The following is a 22,563-nucleotide window of genomic DNA, read 5'->3' as shown; positions in this document are numbered from 1 at the left end:
GAAGAGTGATATCGTCATGAGAATTTGGCATCCAGGGTACTAAAATTTTCTGACTCTGAATTAACGCCGTGTCCATTAATGGAAATGTTTTCTCCCTAGATATAATAGACCAAACAAAAAGAAAAGCATAAATGGGGAGGTGAAGTATTGTGTGCTAAAAATGTAGTGTTCTTCTGTACTGGAGGTGGTGAGAGGACCAGAAGTACTTTGATAGAAGGAAAGAGAGGTGGAAATTTGAGGGGGGGGGGGCGGGAAAGTAAGGGCTTGTGCATATGCATCATTTTGTGGAGAGGGTAGGAGGGAATATATTGACATCTGTAGACAAAAGATGCAAGCAAGGATTACAAAGAGCCAAGGGGAGAAGCGTGCTCAGGCTCAAGCAAGTATTTTGGGAGAGAGGAACAAAGTAATGGCAGTTCAGGGTGAGGCTGGCCCTTCCAGCAGCCCTGTCTGCGCGGCTCTCCCCGGCCAGGCTGGAGGTGGGGGGACTGGAGGGGACGGGGACTGGCAGGAGCACCAGCCCACTTCTGTCTCCTTCTGCTCGTCTGGACATCAACCTGGACGCTGGTTCCCCAAAGGAAGCCTCAGGGCAGGCCGGGAGGTAAAAGCCACCAGTAAACCCAGGAATCTAGGTGAAAGTCAGATGGAGAGGTGGTGGGTTTGTCACCTCTAAACACATTTTAGAGGGAAGAGCTGTGCTTGTGGGCACAAGAGGGTCTTGTCTGGGGCTGTTGCTGGCCCCAGGCCTCCCTTGTAGGGCTGGTTTGTTGGCTGCGCCTATGGGCCATCTTGAGGGCAGTTTGTTCAGCCGTGCACCTGCAAGCAGCTCCTGCCTGCTTCATCCCTCCTCCCCACCGATAACATATGGCTTCCATTCACGGTGCGCTTCTCCTGGTACTTTATGCTGGGGAAAGACGGTCACGTAGGAAGCGACGTGGAGATGGCAGGCTGGGGAGGGGCTCCCTACCTCTCTGGGGCGCCTGGAGCGCCGACATACTGAACTCTGGCAAACCCTAGGCCCTGACTTTTATTACAAGTCTAGTTTATGGAAGAAGTAAGTTTTTCATTTTTATTCTTTTTTGTTTGCCACCAGAATAGCATGAAGTTAAGGGGAACACACTGTATTTTTGTGTCCTCTGTATCAGTCCCATTTTTTGGCATTTATTGTAGCGTTCAGCATGTTCAGCGTGTGGCATATTCTCTTTCACTCCCATCTCTTCTGCATTTCCTACAGTGAAATGGTATCGTTCCCTCTTGTCTTCCTCCCTCTCCTCTCCTTTGCCGTGCTCCTCTCTTGCTTTCCATTCCAGATACCGCTTCTTAGGAACTTTTGAGAGGAGACATTCGCAGAGGCACGTGTCCTGCAGTTTGGTTTGAATTTATTTAGCTCTTGCCGCAGCCTGACTTGCTTGTAGGAAGAAATTGTGTTGCCGGGTCCTAGCGCTGACACCACTAGAGAATGTTTTCACAGGATAGAGATAGGAGTATGTCTGTGGCAAATAAAGACCTATATTAGTCTTGCTCCTGTCTTGAACAGAACAGCAGAGTAACATTTCACCGTGGGAAGATAACCAAACCGCCGCGCTCAATGCAACGGCACACACCCAGGAGATCAGGAGCTCCCGTTTCCCTCTGTCGCCGCGATGCTGCTCCTACCCGACAGCTGCCCCATTAAAGCTCGCACAGAGCTGCCAAAATGTGCCATGCTCATGCTTCTCTCGCTGCAGGTGGTTCTCATTCCTGTGATTCTTTGCTAATTGTCATTTTCGTAGGTGGAGCGGAGACTCCTGAGTCGTTTAGGCATGACCTCTGCAATGTCGTTGCTAATTTACCCTCTTTCTATCAGACATTGTGAAAAGACCTGGACATGTGGATTGTAACTCACTTATTTGTAAGTTCACAGATCACGGTATCTCTAGTTTCTGCTGAAAACCCTCTGTTTTTAGGGCAGTTTAGTGTTAACATAAACCAGCTGTGCTGGTATAACCACAGTTCGTGTGGCTCTGTTGTGGTATCGCGATAGTCCAGGAAATGTCCTCTTTACTGGTTCAGCTGGGGAGAAACTGGTGGCAATACGACTTGCTCAAAGCCGGGGAAGTTTGGTGGCCGGCTGGGACCTGCTTACATGGACCTCCCGGAGCCTGTGGTGGCAGGTCTCTGCTCCAGCATGGATTGCTGCAGAGTTCCTCTGGCTTGTAAAGAGCTCTCGCCCACAGACGGATAATACCGTCTTATCCACGCTCATGTGCTCAGGGTATCAGTCATGTAAAAAAGCCTTAGCTGTGCTGCGTGGTTTCCCTCACAAAGGTTACATGGTTTGGGTAGGTAGACTGTGTTTGAGTGTTTACTTGGAACGTGTGAAAGATTTTGGAGAAGTGCGACCTTGCTGTGCGGCAGGATTTCTCAGTGAAAATGCTTTCACATTAAATAGCAAAGAAAGACAAGACGTTTGTCTGAGGGCCAAATGCGTGATTCATATCATTAGGGTGAAGTTCGGCATTTCATTTCATCATCTCATGCCCGAGAGTGAGCTTACGCTTCTCTCTTGGAACCACAATTTACTTTTTTTCCAGCCTCTTCTTTCACCTGGTCGCCAAAGGTTCCTGATGCTCGCTGCCGGGCGCCAATGGGTGCGTACCGAGGAGACACCCCCAGAGTTGTCACGTCGCCCTGGGGTGGCTGTGGCCTTGCAGGATGGTAAGAGCCTTTCGCGCCTGAGGAGGTTCGCTTTTGGCTTCATTTCTTCCTCCCCCAACCTTTCCATTTTTGATTGTTCGAGGGTGGGGGCTGGGGCAGGAGGGGAAATGGACGTCTGATCAGAGGTATGATTTCAGAATGTTACAGAATGGTATAGGAATGTAGAGAGTGGAGGACAAATGGCATGTCCTACTGAACTGCTTCTGGAGGAGAGAGCCTGCAAAGGGATGTGATAGAGAGCCTGGATCGTCGGTCACTTTTGGAGAGATGAAATCTTGCTGCCTTGAGGAAGCGGGGTGCCTGTTCCTTTTTATTACTCAGTTATTGGGGCTGATTGAAGCTGGAGAAAATTTGCCATGTCAGGGATGTTTTCAATGAAATTTCACATTTTAATAGGTGGACGTTTCTGAGAAATCTTGTTCTTCTTCGTATTGATAAAATTCTGAACTGGAACAGACAAAAGAGTAATTTTGTGGAAATGCGTACAAAAATACTGCTCTGTTTCTGGACCAGATCTATGTAACAGTTGCTAGGAGCCAAAAATGAATGTGGCACTTCAGAATCTGACTTGATGTGTGGGAACTAATTTTTATTTAGGAAAAAAAATAAGATCACATGGATGCATAGATATTTTGTTTGCTTTTTTCCCCAGTTCTCCTTGCCAACTTGGGCTGAAATTAGAACAGTGCAAGTCACTAAATTGCTACAAGAAGCCCTGTTTTTTAATAGCACTGACTTAGCAACCTAGAATTAAAGTTCATGTGTGTCAGATGGCTTTGAAATTACTGAGGATACACTGATTTCTTTTTTCCCTTCAGCAAAACGAAACTTTTCCTTTTCAGGGCAGCCTCTTGCCCCCCCTCCTGTGTGTGTGATTTTTGCCGGCTGATGCTGGATGATGCCAGGGTAGCAGCGCTCTCCGTGAGTCAGCTTTCCTGCTGTCCGCGGGAAGGTAACCGGTTACCGTGCACTTTGCCCAAAAGCATATTCATCAACTGCTCTGAATTCTAAGACTGATATTACAGAATGAGCCAACTGTTTATTCCTTATCACAGGGTGTGGTATTAAACACTCGCACTTTCCTTGTGCACGTCAGAATGTGTCATTTTTTTATTACGAATGATTTAATTAGCCACGGTGATTGTTTTTCTGAGTTGTAAGAGGCATCATTACATTTCAAATTCTTTTGTAGAAGAGATGTTGCTTGCTTGGAAAATCATGGTCTTTATGGGGATTTGTAATGAGACTCAGTGCCTGGGGGAGGATCCTGATTTCCCCTTGATTTAGTGTGTTTTTCCTTCTTGCCATAATGTTCTGTGTCTTCATACAGAGCATTATCTGTCCTGGACAACTGCATCTGGGGGAACCTGTCTAAGGAGGGAGGGCCCTTGTTTAGAGACAAGGCTTGGCAAAGATGAGGATTTTTTGGGGAGTGGAGGGAGATGGCACCCCAACATTCAGGCATTTGTGGTGTCTTAAGTAAGGAAGCCGATCACCTGAACCAACTCAGCTGTGGCACGAAGAAAGGCAGGCACCTTCGGGGAGCGATGTGGAAACCCAAATCAGGTTCCTGCCTGCATTGCCCTCTGGAAGAGCATCTTCTCACTGACTGCTGTTTCCTGGTGGCTATCTGCTTGTGCATATCCGTCTGTCTGCTTTGGATGTCATCACAAGCATTTTGGACCCTGAAGAGAGGAAGGAGAGAAGAACATGTCTGGATTGAGATGGGAAAAAAAAGGAAATGAATACCCTTCACTTCTGACCCGGTGAATACAGAGCAAAGCAGTGGAGGCTGCCATGGGACATGCCTGTGCATCAGCTGTCAAACAGGCTGGAAAATGGGCTATGACGCACCCTCTGCCTAAGCTACTCACTCCCTCTGAGTTTGGTGGAAACCTGTCTTCTCTGTCCTGAGCATAAACATAAAGACACAGGAGCACGGAGGAGCGTGCGGGTGAGGTGTGCCGTGCCACCGCGGCAGGAGAATGGGCAGTAACAGCAGAGCCAGTCTGTGGTTTCAGAGCTCAGTTAACTTGGCAGGGATCAAGCCCTGACCCGTTTCTTCAGGAACAGGAAGGAGTGCCATTTAAATGTTGCGGCCACCAGCAAACATAATTTATGGGAAGCACATTTTCTAACCATCTACACTTGTTCCAGTCCCTTCGGATGGCATCCTGCCCAATGGCAAGTCAGCTGGAGCATGTCACAAGAGCAGGAGTACCAGGCGGCGACGTGCTTAGACAAGCCTCCTCAGCCAGGAGGTGCCATCTCCATGGCAATCCATCCCTGGGGCAGACCGGGAGGCACTTGCCTTTCCTTCTGCTTCACTGTACCTCTGAACTTTCCTGTGGCGCTCCTCAAACGCTTCTGAAATGAAGATAGAAGTGTGAATGTCACAGAGCCTCGTGGTTGCCAAGAAGAAAATTCAGATGTTGCAGGCACGGGGGAAATAGTGAACGCGGGAAAGGATCAGGAAATCAGTGGCTGACTTGCCTGGAGAATGAGGACACCAATAAGATAAGATGGTGACTGTCAGCAGCTGGCGTTTCGCAGCAGCATCCATTGCAAAGGATGTCCGTACGCATGGGGCAGCTGCCCCAGTGGTTGGGGGTTTTTAGCATTTTCATGATTATATCTGGTAAAAGCCCATCGAATATGCATGGCAGCGGTAATCCAGGGTGCCCAGGAGTTGAACGATATTATTTTGAAGGCTTGAGTGTCATCTTGTCTTCAGTAGGGATTATTGCAACCGCACCTCGTTTAATTCAGTGGATAACTGAGGGAGGTGGTTATGCTGTTACAGCGAGCAATAGATTTCAAAGTACGTTCTTTTGGTGGGGAGAATAAATCGTGTTCTTCCTGTTGTACGCAAACCCAGGGGCAGAGCTGGCGATCCGTCAGTGTTCCTGGTGCCCGGCCCAGCTGCTGTGTCAGCACCGAAGGGTGCTGGGCGCGGAGCTGGGCTGTCCGCATGGCTGTGCTCAAACGGCAGCATCGAACCGGTACAAACAATTTCAGCCCCTTTTTACAAAGCTGCTTTTTAAAGAGTAAGGAATTGGACTTGCTACGGGCCTTGAGATTATTTAAAGAACTGATTTTTTCATTTACAAGTATTAACATAATTTGTGTATTTATTAAAGCAGTAAACAGAAAGCTAGAAACTGAAGCATCATCAAAATATTTAAGGCTTTTTCTTACTACTGCAGCACACTTTGTAAGAGGGGTTTTCCAGGAGACGATAATATCTTTCTGTGTGATCCTGCTTTTGTTTTTCCTTCAAGAGTAATTTCTAGCTGCTGACCTTTGTTGTTTAGCTCCATTACTCTCTGCCTCGAGGGCTTGTATTACTGGGTTTCTCAAATCCGTGCGGTAAACATCAGCGTCCCAGAGACGATTTCCAGGGCCGCAGCAGTGTATCTGGGATCCCGGAGAGCACTTTGTCAGCCATTTGTCATTTGACATTTGTCAGCGCATCGGGATTACACTGGGACTGTTTATCCCAGTCCACTGCAGGAGTGAGCGCCGGGGCCGCGTGTGTTGAAATAGTCTTAAATCAGAACTTTTCGGCGATGGATTCCCGTGTAGCTGGCAGCATTGCAAGTGCAGGGCAGTAAGTTCACGTCCAAAAGCCCATCAGTATTCATTCTTTCTTCTGCACCAAACAAACCAAAGGCACGCAGCCTCCCGGTACAGGGAGCGCTGTCAGTTGCTTCAGACTCTATAGGAACTCCAGAACCTGTGTTGCTGAAAAGGTACTTTGCAAGCTAAAGATTGTTAGAAACAGCAACCTCTTCCTTCCAACATATATATGGGTTTGGGGGAATTATATTTTGCTTTTTTTAATCAAAGACGGAAATTTAATTTTCCAAATTTTGAGATGGATGTGGTGAAAACGCTCACGCCCAAGAAAAATATTTGAATACTTCTGAGCAAGACGATAAGCCCAGCTAGAGCACTAGTGGTTAATTAATAAATGATTCAGCACTGCTTTAGCATTTATTTTCATGAGGCTTGTTGTGTATAAGAGCTGGGTACTCTGTGTTTTGCTCAAGCAGGATGTGGAAAAACTCGTGGGTTTGTGCATTTTGTTTCACTATAACTCTGGGCCCACTAAAAGCAAGAGGAAGAGCTCAAAGTAAGGTTACAGGAGTGTGCTGCAGGTGTAGTAATAGCTTTTTAAGTCCTTGATCCGGCAAATCTTTGGTTTTTGTCATGTTGGATGGTCTGGTGGTGTCTCCTGGTATGATGCCTCAATAAAATAAATTACCTTGCTTCTGTGTATTTCAGGCATGCTCAAATATTGTGGGTTTGGATTGAAATCCTTTATAAAGCTCCCAGTTCCGCAGGGACTTACAGTGGCGAGAACTGTGTAAGCTCACAGCTTTTGTAACTCTGATCTTGTTAGTTAAAAGGTGGCATGCTGATAGTTTCATTTCACAGTTGAATTTTTTTAATTATCTCTGAAGATGGATTTTAGCTTCTCAATTTTGGCCATCAGGTAGCATAACCTACAAGACAGTACGCAGAAAGAAACTTCAAATTGAATGTGCTTCAGGTCGTCTTTTAGCTCTGAAGCTGTATTTATCTGCACAAGAAAGTTTTAACTTGACCTCAGGAAAAAAGAACGAATCAATAAATCCAAGGAGGGTTTGCAATGTAGCATTGATATAAAACATGATTTATAAAGTCTGTAATAGCAAAAATCTGCTATATACTGCTGCCTCTGGGGGAATGTAACAGCTGAATAGTTAAACACAACTTGGTTTAAACGTTTTGTGTTTTGGCTCTGCCATAGATAAAGGATGATATTGAAATTGATATTAAATTGAAATACCCGAGCAGTAACTTTAAGGGATGTTTTTATATACACACATCTATGCGTGTGTATGTGTACATATGTGAGATATATTTTACTGCCCGTATGTGTGTATGCAAGTACGTACCCAGCGTTCCCTTTATACGTATCACTGGACAATTCCTCCAGGGAAGACCTGGTCTCCTGGATATTCAGGACTCCGCTCGCTTTGTCTGAGGTACCCTTGCCTTCAGCCAAACCCTTCCATTTGCAGGTTAGCCTTTAGCAGTGAACTAAAAGACCTTCAGCTTGCCTAATTACTTTTGACCTCTGAGAACTAGGTCATCATGCAACACTGGGACTTTTCTGCTCTCATTTGTGTTTTCCTTGAATAGGGAGAAATTTATGTTCCTTTCCCCCAGACCAGAGTCCTATCCTGCCTCCTTGGCCAGGTTGGTCATCCTGGAAAAATTCCTGAACTGGCGACCCTGGAGAGCCCCATAAGATGAGCTCCCTCCAGTGGGCTGACCCACAGCAGGTGGATGGGGAGAGTCACCTGGTTTTGCCAGTCTGGAGGAAAGGTGATAAAAGGTACCTGTAAGAAGCCATTAAACTTCCGTGTGAAAACTCAATTTGAGAAAAGAACAACCTTCACTCCAGAAACTTGTGTTAAAAATGCAGATGCAAGGAAGAAAGAGAGGCTTTTCTGCCCTGGCTTTCTGGAGGTCTGGGTATGTCTGAAAGAGAGACAAGGAGCAGAGAAGCTGAGAAACTGGGAAACACCAGATCTCTTGTTTTTTCGCTTTAGTTCTCGAATGACCGTCCTGCCTAGCCCTATGAAATATAATGAAAATGAGAAAACCAAAAAGCAAAACAACACAGAAGAAAGTTTTCAGATGGCACTGGCTGTCGGTCCACAGGAGACAAAGCAAAAGCTGACTGACGGGGGACAATTACAGACTGTTGTTCCAGAGTCTGGAAAGAGGGGCATGCAAAGGGCCGTTTCAGCAGAATGAAACTAAATGCTCCACGTCATTGAGAATTACTTGTTTCTGGGCTCAATAAATATGGTATGTGGCTGTTCTGGCTGGGAATGGTCTATCTCCAGGCATCTTACGTTATCAGAAATAATAGAAATGAGTGTGCTTTTGGATGGAAAGTTGTGTAGGAATTTACCACCACATGTCTGTATGCTTTGAACCAAGTTTTCAAATGATTCAGTAAATGGTATTTCCATGTCATATGTTAACTTCGAAGATCCCAGGCTTTGCAGAGTGTGACGTGTGCTCTGTTTAAGGTTTAATGCCTGCGTGTTGTATACAATTTTTAGAGTTAAATGCAGAGTTCATATTGTTGAGGAAATGGGGCGCTGAGAGATCCTAAGAAGCTGTTGCGTGAAATGGGGCCAAGCGGTTTTGGCAGAAGATAAACCCCCTTGCGTTCTAACACTCCTCACCGAGGTGGGAGGCTAGGTGCGGCTGGGTTTAAATTCTGAGTGATGCCCAATTCAGCACTATCAGTCCAATCGCGTTTAATATGTGTTAAACTATTACGATTTGGATACACTAATAGTGGGCTGCACCTTCAGTCTAGTCGTGCTCCTGAACTAGCACGGCCTCTCTCAAGTTTTGGTCGCGTTCAGTGAGAAAGCGAAACGACTAGCTACTGAAACAGCGCAGTTTATTTAAACAACAGATATACAGGTTCTTTAGGATTGCCAGTGATAAATACACTGTCTGCAAAGCACGTGCAAATAAAGATATTACTAAGTATACAAACGCGTGACAAAATTATAAACGATACAGCCTGGCTATAAATGTAGGGTAGAGATTCTCTAGAGAAATTTCTAAGTCCCCGAGAAAGTGCTCGGTGTAATCGAAGTCTTACCCAAAGGCGTCCCTATGGGGGGGAAGAAAGGCTCAGCCCGTCGACTGATCCCGGAAATCAGCGGTGGAATTCTTCGCGATGGTGTCTTCCCTGACATCCCCTCTCTCTTGGGCTATTTTTATATTATTTTTTTATCTTCAAAGTGGAGTTTGAGTGACTTTAGTCATACGTACTTTTATTATGATTAATGTATTCAAGGAGGAGTGTTCACACCTCGGGAGCGGATAGCCTCCGGGATGGAGGTGTGTTTTGGTACATTGTGGTGAGCAAAGTTCGCACAAAAGGACAGCATTTCATCAACATTTGACGAAATGTTGGCTCGGGTAGCGTGTAGGCCGCTTATCAGTTCCGTAGTACCATCTCGTCCCCATATCTGCTATTCGTCACAAGGGAAGGCCACGGAACAAGCATGTTCCGTTCCATCCCTCGTGTAGTTTCGCAAACAACCTTGTACAGGGAATCACAGATGTTGCATTCTTCGTGTGCTAGCTGCGGCTGTATTCTACCTCAGAAGCCTCTTGATTGTATGACTTTCCTTAATGTGTGAACAATGCTGTATTTTTGTATTCTTGGCTAATTTAGTAATTATTCCACAGAAGCTTCAGGAAAACACCTTCCATATGCTTTGCTGGCTGACCCTAAAATACAGAATATCCAGTCATGTAGTGGGAGGCGTCCCTGCCCAGGGCAGGGAGTGGAACTAGATGATCTTGAAGGTCCCTTCCAACCCAAACCATTCTGTGATTCTGTGGTATGGCTTTTACATACGCCTTGTGTGGTTTTGAACCACAGGACTGAAAGCCTTGCAGCTTTCTAAGCTGCTTCCATGAGTTTGCCAGCACTGGGCGGGTACTTGGGATCTAAGCAGATGTCGCGGCTCTGCCTGACTGTTCCCGCGCAGCTTTACCCCTTGCTCTCTGCACTTCACGCGTTTCAGAAAGGGCACATTCATTTAAAGTCCCAAGCAAGGGATCCAAATTCTCAGCTAGAGCCAAATGAAGAATCGGTGTCATTGTTTTTTTCTCCAGGCAGTAAGAAAGGCAGCCTTATTGTAGATGCTGAAAAAAATATTGCAGTCAGGTGAGATGGAGTGAAAGGGGAAAGCAATATATTGCACTTTGAAGCTTTCAAACGTGGTAGGTAGCACAAGACGTCAAACCGCTCCACGTCGGGGGGGAGGTTCACTTCTTCCTCCTAAAAAAACTTCAAGAACTTCAGGCGTAGCCATTACGAAGGAGCCGAGTTAGCAGAGAAACGAATCAAGGCACTGTGTTCCTCCACGCTGCTGTTTGTGAGGCTCTGAAGTACTGCGAGGAGGAACAGTTGCAGAGTAGCCGTATCTGGTTGATGAAGTGGCTGATCTCTGCAGCCATGAGATCTGCAATCTCTCAGACCCAAGACATTAATCTGTTTGATGATTTTTTTTTTATTTTTTTTTTTTTGCTTCTAACAACATGGGAACTGCAGCAAGTGCTTCACGTAAGACCTGAGAATATCCGTTAATCATTTCTGAGGTGCCCGGTAAATATAAATGGGGTTTATTTTACCTCCCTGGGTGGCTGATCCTCGGAGCCTCCCTACGGGCTGACCCTACGCACCGAGTAGGATAAAAGACATATGTATGGAAGAGCTGTGCAAGGAGGTGGGATGTGTCATTCCAGAAAAGCTGGATCAGGGTGCGATCTCTGGAAATGGCTGGCACCCGCGGTTGGTTGCAGAAGCATCTAATCCTGGATTTTATGAAATTTTTGAAGGCAGAGATCAAATGAGTTAGGCTGAATGTGTGTGTAAGAGAAGGTTGTTGAACACACAGCAGGAGCAGGGTCGTATTTCCGAACTGTTGGTGGGGGTTGTTTTTGCCAAATTCTGGGCCGCTGCCGCGTTTTAGCAATATCTTCAAAGAACAGCAGTGCGACTTTACAGAGATAAATGTTACTTTTAGAGTTCCTTGGAAGAAAAGCCAAATAAAAAAATCTGTGGTGAAATAACAGCTTGTTCTCTTCGCTATTCTCCTTGTCTGCTCTTTGTCATGGATCTTCTTTTTTCCCCCCTCTTAACGTCCCCCTTACGCAATGTGCTGCAGGGTAGAAGCTGCGCAGCAAATGAACTGGGTAGGCAGAAGCTCGATTTCCTGGACAGTTACCACCTTACACCCTACTGGCACTTGACAGCTTGGACTCTCCAGACTCATGAAAACCACGGCACTTAACATTTTCTTATCTATTTTTACTGAAATGCTCTTTTGCGCCTGTAACTTACTGTCAGTGTCTTGCACGCTTAGGCCATGGGGCTGCGAACTGTGTCTTCGCTATTTTATGTACTGCCAAGCTTGGTACAGTGAGTCAGTAAATGACATTTTCTCCTATTAGCTAAACGAGCTTTTGAGGAATTGTGATTCTGCTGAGATTGGTGGGAAAATAATGGGTTGCATAAATAATGCTGAGGAAAGGGTAATGATTTGAAGATGGCCAGTAACAAGGAGAAATTAAGTAAACTTCAGCACTATGTAGTGGCTATCGTTTAGGAGTATCTCAGTAAAAGAATAATTTAATAGAACTGAAATCCGAAATATTCTGTAGAAAATCTGGGAAAGTCTGACTTTTTTTGGTGATTGGCTCGTGAATGCTGAAAAGCGAACCGTGCGCTCTGCTATTCCTGATGCCTGCTCTGATGATAGAGGTGCTCAGGTATTGCCTAGCTGTAGTTTCCAAACGGTGTGGGACGTCACCAATGCTGTTGTGTTTTTTTTTTTTTTTTTTTTTAGTCTTTTTTCCATTTTTGAGGAGAGAACATAACATTCTTTCCCATTTAGTTTTCCCGAATCTAGTGGTTTCTGGAATAGTTTGGGGGATCTGAACTTGGAGCTTGGTAACGTTTCAGTGCGGTTTTGTAATCTGTTAATCAGCATTCTGAGCAACTGAACTATGAATGTTTTGTAAGTATTTTTGAGCCACTGCGAATTATCCTGGATTATTTTAAGATTTTTGTGTGTGTTTGCTCCTGCCTGGGTTTATCACTTAAAATAATTTATTAACTTGTCATTCTAATCTTCAGAAAGACGTGTTCTCTCCTGTCAGTTAGCTTGGAAGGTTTCTTGGCTTTGTTTTTGATGTGTATATTGTTTATAATTGCAAGTTATTTTGCATCTTGGACTTTGTCAAGTTATCTCTGAAAATACGTGGCTTCTCCCAGCTTCTGGAGTGTCATTTCAAAAACGCAGAGCAGATAATAGCGACTGCACATTGAACACTCTCATGCAGCCTGTGTTTCACACTGCAGTAAGTCATAACTGGGTAAATGGCAAGCCCTGGAGAATTTCTCCATTATTTCTAAAAAGTTCTAAACATCAGTAATATGTACAGTATTAATGACTCGTTTCTGCTCCTGAATATTTAAGAAACTACCCTCTTGTGTCTTACAGGCCCTTGCTCTGATAACTGGAATGAAAATGCATTCAATACAGAGTTACTGTTTTCAATCCTGAGGTTACACTTCCAGAAGTTCTGTTTTTCTGTTATTGGTCTTCTGGATCAGGGCAATTAAATGCAAAATCGTATGTCTTGAATTCTCTGGGAGGATGTCTGAACATCTGCTGGGGAGCCTGTGAGCATCGCCACTGTAGCTGTGCCCTCCCCTGGCTTCAATACCCATTAAATGCTTCGGCACCTTTGGCCTTATGAAAAAGAGGATGTCTTATTCATTCCTAGGGTGACTTGAAGGGAGTTTCAGTAACTCATCATCTCTTTTTTATTTTTCTTGATGCTGATATGTCCCTTGATGATCTAAAAGAGTGAACAAACAGTGCTGTATTAAAAGTGGCAGATTATAGTAAATTAGATGCCTCTCTAAATGCCAAGGAAAAAATTCAAAGGTATCTAGAGAAATTCCAAATGCAGCTAAAAAACTACTTTGAGATTCGTTCCGTGAAAGGACAAGCTAATGAATTTGGGGCTTGTAATCCAAGATAAATAAATCAGAACTGAGAGGGGGAGGGCTAGTAAAGCTCTGGGAGATGTAGGGGTAATAAAGGACTAACAAATAGGCATGACTGCGTGACATGATGAGGCAGCAGAAATGCCAACTATAATAACGTGTTAATGCTGAGCCTTGGAAGAAAGGAGCAGCAAAACGCTGCTTTCTGTGATAGCAAGAGTGGATCTAGAATAGCAGCTTAATTTGGGGGAGCAACGTTAGAAAAGTATTAGGGAAGAGACAGGAGCTGGGAGGAGTTGTGGTGACTCCGGGACCAGAGGCGTTTCTGGGGTCAGCAGGCGTGGGTGTACGAGCCGATAATGGCAGAGCCAGGGAAGTGCCTTAAACGGAGAGGAAAAATCAGGGCAGAGGAGGTGAAAACTATATGGCGAAAAACCAACAAAACCAAAGTTGCTGACCGCAAGGCATGTTAACTTTTGGCAATCCCTTCAGGAAAGTGCGAGGGCAGGACTTCTGCTATCTGCCTCGATACTCAGCTCTGGAAAGCCTGCTGCGTGCTGAAGTACTCCATTGGGGCTGCAGTTCAGGAGGGGTGTCGACTGGATGCCCTCGTGGGTCTCTTCAGTCCCAGCCCGTAGATTGCATAAAAGTCAAGGAAGGAACAAGCATGAGGATGGTGGCAATGTGATATAACTTGCTGTTGCCATAGATACCTGTGACCGTATGTAAGCATTAAACTGGTTTGGCTTAGCTCCGCGCGAAAAGCCGCTGTGGCTTAATTTCCTCTCCACGCACACAGCTTGGAATATTTGGAAATAGTTATGATAACTTGTTATCCGTATAGTTTACCACTACAACCGTCTCGTGAAATTAAGGAGTGTAGTTGGAAGCCAAATCCCAGAAGAGACAGAGGGCATTTATGTACTAAAACTAAAAATCAGATTTGCCAGACACATGCGAAAAATTGCTAAGGTAGGCAGGCCTGCATTCTTGAAATTACCCATATTTTACTTCCTTGTGACAGACAAGTCCCCTCGTTCTCTGAGCCATCATTATCTTGTTGATGTGGACCATTTTTTATTTTTTTTTTTTGTAAATTGCTTTGAAATTAGCTAATGAAGGATGGTAGACAAGAGATGATGATCTCTGTCAGGAAATGTGTGGTTTAGCCTTCAGTAGGTGGGAGGCGTGAAGGGAAGGTTTAAGCAAAGCTATGAATATGTTCAGGATATGTGTAGCCTGATCTTTTATTACTGGAGCTGGTAGAATAGGAATTGTTTTGATTGCAGTCATTTCTGTGGTAGTTATAGAAATGCTGCTACAGGGTTAAGACAAGGAAACGAAAATTGTGGTTTATTGTGGTGAATAAAAGGCAGGGGGAAGAGGTGGGAGGCAGGAACAGGTAAAATAAGCAATGCTTCTTCTCCGTGTAGAAGAGAAGCACGTTAGCCCAGAGTGGTGGACCTGAGGGACTTCCATCAGCAAGTCACATTTTTGGCTAATCATCACAGCCTAGAAAAAACAAAAAACAAAAAACAAAGAATTGTAGGAATTTAGGAGAGGATACAGCTTTCTGCATTTATGAATTCGGTCCCTGATAGTCCAGGGGAACAGATCTCACTTTCATACATGATCATTTTCCATCGGATGTTGTATTTTTTGCCCCAGCTACTATTTTTGCAAGACTATTACTGCTGTGATGGCTAGAAGTTCTCTTCTGGTTTCATCGATCACTAGTGGACACTGGCTACTCTTTGCCCTCTGTAAGATTCCTGAAACTGCAGTCGAAGAGAGGAAAACAAATTCCTCCTTGGATGGATGCTCAACCTCCTTACTTGCAATACACAGTACCTTTGATTTTTTTTTTTTTTTTTTTTTTTCATACCTTCCACATCCTATATAGACTGTGTTTGCAATGCGAACTCAGGCTGTGATCGTGGTGGCTGGGTCCCTCACTGGGTCTCCAAGGACTGCTCTCTTGGAATTTGACTGTATGTGTTCCTTCCTTTCAGGGGATAAACGTTTTGTGGTGGAGATGATCTCCGTGAGGAAGACCAGACCATGGCACCTCGTGGCAGTTACCTTGAAAAGGACCTATATGCCCTATGAGGCTTTCCTTACTTTACTGCAAGTATTCTTGGGCAGTTGCGTTGGGCAGCTGTTCTACTAATGCTGCCGCTGGCCAAAGGTGTAAGACCCGGGCAGTGATTTCCCTTTACACTCTCTTAAGATTTTCAGTTATTAGAGGATGCCGAACAGCTTGGGACAGATCATGTTACAAACAATAAAAGGATTTTTCCCAACCCGAAGCAAAATTTACTCGTAGAAAGCAAAACAGAGTTGTGAACAGTGTTGGTTGGTCTTCAGGCAACACTCTGCCCGTAAGCTGGTGGGGACAACAATTCTCGACCTGTAGTTTCCAGTATTTGTGGTTTGTGGGTCTCTCTTACATCTGAACACTTCAGTGCCAAGCACGCCGCTGTGAACATTCATGAGAACGCCTAATTTACTGCTATATTCAAATTGCATGTGTCAGTTAAGGAAAAAAAAAAAAAAAAAACACACAGAAAGAAAAAACCAAAATGAACCAAACCCCAAACCAAACCAGCCTTCCATATGGAAACATTATCCCTCTCTTCACATAAAAACCAATCTGTTCAAAAGTGCTTCCCTCTAGGGCAGAGAAGCTTCCAATCTTCAGGACAGAAAAATTATTTTTTTGTTGTCATTCAGTCCCATATGTTGAGCTCTGCAAAAGTATTGTCTTGGTGTGTAACACTGAGCTTGTTTTGTGTTTTAATAGCATAAACTATAATTTTTAGTGTTTGGAAGTCAGAGACTTCAGTACTGTCTTCAAGGTTGTGTAGGTTGTTTTTTTTTTTTCCTTCAGTAATGTAAATTATTAATTTGCCAGTTGTGGTGGAGCTCCAACCCTTTTGGGAAGGCAACGCGTGCTGTGCTTGGCCGCAGGCTGTTCCGGTGTTTGCTGTGTCACGCTGAGCGTTGTCTGATCCTGGCTGTAAAACGTTTTGGGATGAGATGGTGTAGCATTGCCTTTCTTGCTACAGACCAACATCCGAGGGAGGTATAGATGCAGTGAAAATGGGCTCTAGGACTGTGGCTGCGTTTTAACCCTTTGCGGACAGTGCTGCGGGAACGCTGTGTGAGCAGAAGCAGGGAGCTGGGCAGAAGGTCACTGCAAAGTCGGGGCATAATCAGTTCTGCCAGGAGAAGGTTTCAAACAGAGATCTCAGTCCAGATGTTAACTTGGATTATTCCAAACCTTACGTTAGCCTGGACTGCAAGAGGGATCGCTGCTGACATCCTGGCAAAACCTAAACTGATTTCAGAGGGCTTAGCTTTGCTAGGCTTGTGTGTGCCTCCTGCATTCAGGGCTGTTTCACGCTGGGGACAGGCAGATTTCGGAGGCAAAAGGAGCCCAGGAACCTCTCTGCAGCATGTGACAGAAACCCTGCCAAAACTTGAGCCGCTTCTTGTATTGCTCGATGGGATGGGCTCAACGTTGGGCTCAGTGCTTGTCGACTGGGATGGGTGCCTGGGGTGATGTGGTCCATCCAGTGTCTGAGCCTTTGCCCTGCTTGTTGGTTGTGCCAGGGAGAGCTGAATCGCGGGCCCGGGCCTCTCTGATGGGTGGTGTTTCTGAGATAAAGGTCAATTTAAAATATTCCAAACCAACGACAGGCAAGAGGTGCGACTTTACACAGTGGACTCTGGTGGCATCGTTCCGAACACAGGTTGCATGTGTCAAGGGAGGGATCTGAAGGTGCCAGGCATGGGGAGATGGTGACCCAGCAGTCTCCTGGACCAGGGGGAGCGCCAGGGCTGGAGTGGGAATGTCCGCAGCTTCTGCCTGGAGTCCACCAGGTCAAAAGTGCTGCTGGTCGTTGCCTCCAAGGTAGGAGTCTTGGGCTCATCAGCGCAGAGAGCCTGGCTGGACGTCTGTGGTTTGAATAGCCAGGTCACCAACGCAAGACAAGGAGCAAATACCTGAAGGGGACCTACGGGAAAGCTGGGGAGGGACTCTGTGAGGGAGTGGAGCCATGGGACGAGGGGGAAGGGTTTTACACTGGAAGAGGGGAGATTTAGCTGAGATCTGAGGAAGAAATTCTTTGCTGTGAGGGTGGTGAGCCCCTGGCCCAGGTTGCCCAGAGAAGCTGTGGCTGCCCCATCCCTGGAGGTGTTCAAGGCCAGGCTGGACGGGGCTTGGAGCAACCTGGTCTGGTGGGAGGTGTCCCTGCCCAGGGCAGGGGAGTTGGAACAAGATGATCTTTAAGGTCCCCTTAAACTCTAACCATTCTACGGTTCTGTAAATCAAGTTGGCAGCACAGACAAACAGCACAAAAACCCCTGTAGAAGCTTCCGAGCTGATGGCAAACGTGAACGAGAGCCAGGATTTCACCAAGGAGTTTTGTACAAAAGTCAATCTTTTAAATAAAAAGGAGGGGAATCATCAAACTCTCCAGGGACTGTAACTAAGAATTTACTTAGAGGTGGGGGCATGAAGCCTTGAATCCAGATGCTATCTTAAATGCCCAAATGAATAAAAAGAATGCATGTGTGTGGAAATAAGAAAAAGCTAAGGGGGCTGCGATTTAGTCACTCGAGGTCGCACGTGTTCAGGGACTGTCTCATAAAGTTCCCGTTACTTCTGTTGCTGCTACTGGGGCAGCCTGGAGCCTCTGGTTTTACCAGAGCAGGGGGGAAGGTGTCTGATTTAGACACTGAAAACCATTTTCATAATCTAAAACTGCACATTTCTGTATTGCTTGTAATCATGGTAGCTTCTCCTCATGTTTGAGTATGCTTTTGAGGAAAGCTAGCTCTTTCCCTTTCATAGCCATAGCAACGAGTCATTGCTATGGGTTTTCAAACTCTGCTGTTATCTCTGTTTTGGTCCAGAAGAGGGACCTAAGCTTGCACTGGAAATGACCTTTCTGTCAGTTGGACCATTGGGTGGTACCTCTGATGATACGTCTCGTTGCTCTCCTTAGGTCGTTGCTTTTTGTTTCTTTTATGTCCTCAGAGGCTGCTGCTAGTAAGCAGTAACCATGTATTATTATTCTCTCTTCCAAGGTACATACTTCAAAAATCCTGCTGTAATTTTAGTGAATATGAACCAAAACCTTTTCCTTCTTCCAAGCCAAGAAAGAGATTACACAGAATCCCAGAATGGTTCGGGTTGGAAGGGACCTTAAAGATCATCTAGTTCCAACCCCCTGCCCTGGGCAGGGACACCTCCCACTAGATCAGGTTGCTCCAAGCCTCATCCAACCTGGCCTTGAACACCTCCAGGGATGGGGCATCAACAACTCCCCTGGGCAACCTGTTCTGGTGCCTCACCACCCTCACAGCAAAGAATTTCTTCCTGATATCCAATCTAAATCTCCCCTTCTTCAGTTTGAAGCCGTTACCCCGTGTCCTATCATTACACTCCCTGATCCAGAGTCCCTCCCCATCCTTCCTGTAGGCCCCCTTTAGGTTAATCTTCTCTTCTGGCATTTTAAGATACTGGGAAGATATTTTTTTTTTCCACCTACCATTTCTATTTGTTTATTCAATAATATTTACTTGTTAACAGCATCATAGGTATGGGACTGCTTTTCTTTGTTAGGCAGATGCAGGGCCAGCATAAAGTATCAGCCGAGTTCAATGCCTGTACACCTGACCTGGCGTTTGCTGCTGCACGGACAGAAAAGCCTCTGTGTAAATGCTGGATGGAGTGCACAAGGAGGCTGCACCTGAGCGGGTAAGCCCTCCTCCAGCAATTCTAGGGAAATTCTAGGCACTTCTGGGGGAAAAAAGGGTGTGAGCCATTATTTGGGCCACTCTTGCTAATGGTCGCGTGTAATTAAGCTGATCCTTTGGCCAGCGTGCTGGGGATGGCAGAGAACCTTGTCAGACCAGCACAGACATTTCGCCTCCTCTGTCCCCAAAGGGATGCTCCCACTGCTGGTACTTGCGCAGTCTGTGTCCTGCTGTCAGTCACCTATGGAGCACATAGGGCTGTTTTAGCAGCAGTAGACTGGTGCTCTGAGCATACCTGCAGCTTCAGTCTGACCTGGCTAAGCACAGGGCAGGTACCAAATTTCTCCTGTCCTTTATTTCACTCACCTTATTCCCAGAGAAGGTATAATTTGATATGGTAAATTCACTCTGTTCCCCTGAAGATAAATGTTTTCAAAAAAATTGGATTTATTACAGGACAAGGCTTTGCTTCTCAGAGCATGACTCTTATAATCTTATCCTTTGCAGGTTACATGCAGTGCGTATTCCCTGGCATTTTTATTATTTTCTGTTTGCTTCTCAGTCCCCAGGTTTCCTACCTGGGGCTCCCCTTCAGAAGTTCAGACATGCACTGGGCTTCTGTCGTTGGTGATCTCCTGGTGTGAGATGGAGCTCAGAACCCCACTTTCTTCTTTGGAAAGACAAGCCTGGTTTCCTTTCTTCTGAGCAGCTCCTTGAAGTTTTGCTCAGCAGTGAATAAATCCTGGTGTCTCTAGCTCAGAGCACGCAGAGGAGAAAGGAGTCTGTGGCCTCGTGGCTCCAGGCCCAGGAATCTATTGGAATAATGACTCTAATTTATGTGTGTGTATAATAAATGCTGAAATGTTCACTTACGCTGTTTATTTAGAAGTTTTGCCATACAGTAATTTCAGGCTTTTCAGAAGTTTTTGGTAATATTTCTAATGTCTCGTACAAGTAGATCTTAAGAGGAAAAAGAATGGTTGTTTGCTTTATTATGTTAATTTAATATCTACACTAAATTAAAGACCACCAAAGAACAAAACATAATCCATTAGTCATTAAACTGCAAAGTACAATGTATTTAAAACTATCACCATTTTGACAAGCTGAAGGGAAACTCATTTAATGGAAATGCCATCTTCCTGGCTGAATTTTGATTAGCTTCCAGCTCGTGTGAAATGTTGAAAGTTGCTTTCTCCTCCTGCTCTTGATTTGGTGTTAGACCTTCTTTAGCGAAGGCCTTGGGATATGTGTGACTCTATTCTTGATGACATTTTGGATGACAGGTTTTTTTAATTAATTTCCCCAGGTTTATGTCACTTCTTCAACCATTTCATTTAAGCATCTCACTTAACACCATTTGATTTCCTCTTTCCTGTTTCTCGGTTCGGTTGGGAAGTAGCCAACATAGCAAGGAATTTGCAGAAATTAAGGCAAAAAAGGTAAATTGAAACACAAGTCAGTGAATCGACATATCGGTCACCTGCATTGCTGGGAGGTAGCTGAGGACTGCAGTCCCTCAGCCACCATGGATCCATGAGCCCCGCTGGGTTGCATTGCTTTGTCTCGCACGCTGCAGAGGTCCAGGTGAAATAATCATCCTGAAATAATCATCCAGGTGAAATAATCATCCTTATTTGCTAGCAGGATGCGCAGTTTGGGAGGTAAAGCTCCCTGTAGGCTCCCTGAGATGGTTTCCTTCATAGCTCTGAATCAGCCTTGATTTAGAGATGCTGGAAGGCGGCCTGTTCCTCACCATTGGCCATAGATAAGGCTGAGGGTGATGAGCCACCTCTTCTCAATGCGTAACTGAGTTTACTGTGGTGTCTGGATGGTGACTCATTGCTGCAGTGAAGGAAAGAGCATTTCCATTTAGTCGTCTCCCAAAAAATGATAAATCCCGTGCTTCAGTTGAAGGAAAAAAGTGTCCAGAGAGATGCAAGGCTGGTGTCAGAACACTCTTCTTGCCAGGCTTCTTATGCTTTATGCTGTCATGATTTTCAAGAAAATACCCCTCTAGTCACCCCTTTGCAACTCAGAGAAGTGTAGAAAAGAATGGGAAGAGATTTAAGAACTATCTAGCCTGCAGAGCAGCTACTTTTCATTTACCTGCTGCTCCTGCAGGCTTCAGAACTGTCTGCTAGGCTTAAGAGCTTATAATTTATTTCAGCTGGAAGGTAAGTAATTATATTTCTCAATGTGCCACCTTTTACTTCGCCTCATTCGAAGGGACTGAGTTGGCAGATTAAGGGCCTTTTCTTTAATTTATGTTCATCAACAAGTCTCTCATCAGTGTCTCTCTCATTTTCTCTCTTGCACTGATAACTCTCAGCGTGCTTTACACCCTTTGGTGAGCAACAAGGGAGCCTAAATCGCTGCAGCATGAGCAGTCCCGGGTCCCCGAGAGGGGACGGGGGAAAAATCTGTTCTGCAGAAATCCGCCCTCTCCTAAACCCAGCCCATGTGCTCGCAAGAGCTGCTCTCGAACAAACAGAGTTGCCTCAGAGGACGGTCCCATTTCCAAAACCACGTCAGTGGTTTTTCTGAAGGTGGCAAAACACGCACCATGTTTTAAGTACAGGTTCAAGAGGGAGACGATGTTTTCAAGGAGAAGTTAAGTTGGTGTCTCCTAATAACGGGTAGCCATGAACAGCGGTATCTTCTCCTTGCATATTTTCCCAATTTCCCCTGTTGGCTGCTTTCTTCCTTTGCCTTGTCCTTTGCTTCTGTTTTGTCCCTGACATATTTACGGATGTGATTTTGCTGTACGTGGATGGGTGGTGGGATCTGGGTATATTTTTAAACCACCAAATATAATCTTAGAAATGCTCAAGTGCATTACTCAATTCCAGAATGACTTGGTGTGAAAGCCAGGTGGCTGTGCATAATTTTCTTGTTTAAAAAATATTATCTTTCCATAAATACTTGTAGGAGCTTCACAAAACTCACTTGTTGAAGTCTCAGATAAGAAGGGATCTTCCTGAGCGTGCAAACCCCTGCTGTCAATTCATTTACCATGTCATGGTTTTTTTGGCCCCGAAGCTGCCTGTGTTAGTAGCTGCATAGTAACTTCAGCTGGTTCTGGAGTGACACGGGAATAACAACGGCATCTTTCTCCATCATAGGAATGCTCTTTTTACTAGTGCTCTCTCTTTTTTACTAGTGCTTCCCCTTTCTTTGGATACCGTGGCAATGTTGTGCCTAAACCAGCAATCGGAGCCGTATTTGTCAGGCGAGAAGGGCAGGGGTGTTTCTCCTGGATCGCTATGTATTTGGTGCTAGGATTTTGTACCATTGAAACACCTTCTCCCGGGAAGCAAGTAAAGTTGTTTGTCTTGTTCATTACTGAAGTTGTGTTTACGAGTTTTACAGTTTGGAATGACTTTTCATTTTTGCTTAGAATTACTTAACTTCATGCTGTTAAGGAATATATGTCTGTCTTTGGGAACAGCTGTGTTAAATGGGCATTTGGGACTAGTGGGGAG

The 22,563-nt window shown here is 45.2% G+C and overlaps 1 protein-coding gene across 9 annotated transcripts in view; it reads left to right on the top strand.

The window, feature by feature from the left end:
• Positions 1 to 22,563, top strand: part of HTR2C (5-hydroxytryptamine receptor 2C) — a 260,631-nt gene that overhangs the window by 96,687 nt on the left and 141,381 nt on the right. The window contains exon 1 of one of the 9 annotated variants that reach the window (XM_074600889.1): positions 2,574 to 2,697. The exons of 7 other annotated variants lie outside the window; for them this stretch is intronic. The gene's annotated coding sequence lies outside the window, so the exon portion shown is untranslated. Of the gene's footprint in view, positions 1 to 2,573; positions 2,698 to 19,058; positions 19,080 to 22,563 lie in introns of those variants that run through there. One more of the 9 variants, XM_074600893.1, reaches the window with a different exon arrangement.

This window comes from Larus michahellis, chromosome 9, assembly GCF_964199755.1.
Source record: "Larus michahellis chromosome 9, bLarMic1.1, whole genome shotgun sequence".
Lineage (NCBI taxonomy): Eukaryota > Metazoa > Chordata > Aves > Charadriiformes > Laridae > Larus > Larus michahellis.
The sequence above is the reverse complement of the archived record's forward strand: the minus strand, read 5'-3'. Positions and strand labels throughout refer to the sequence as shown.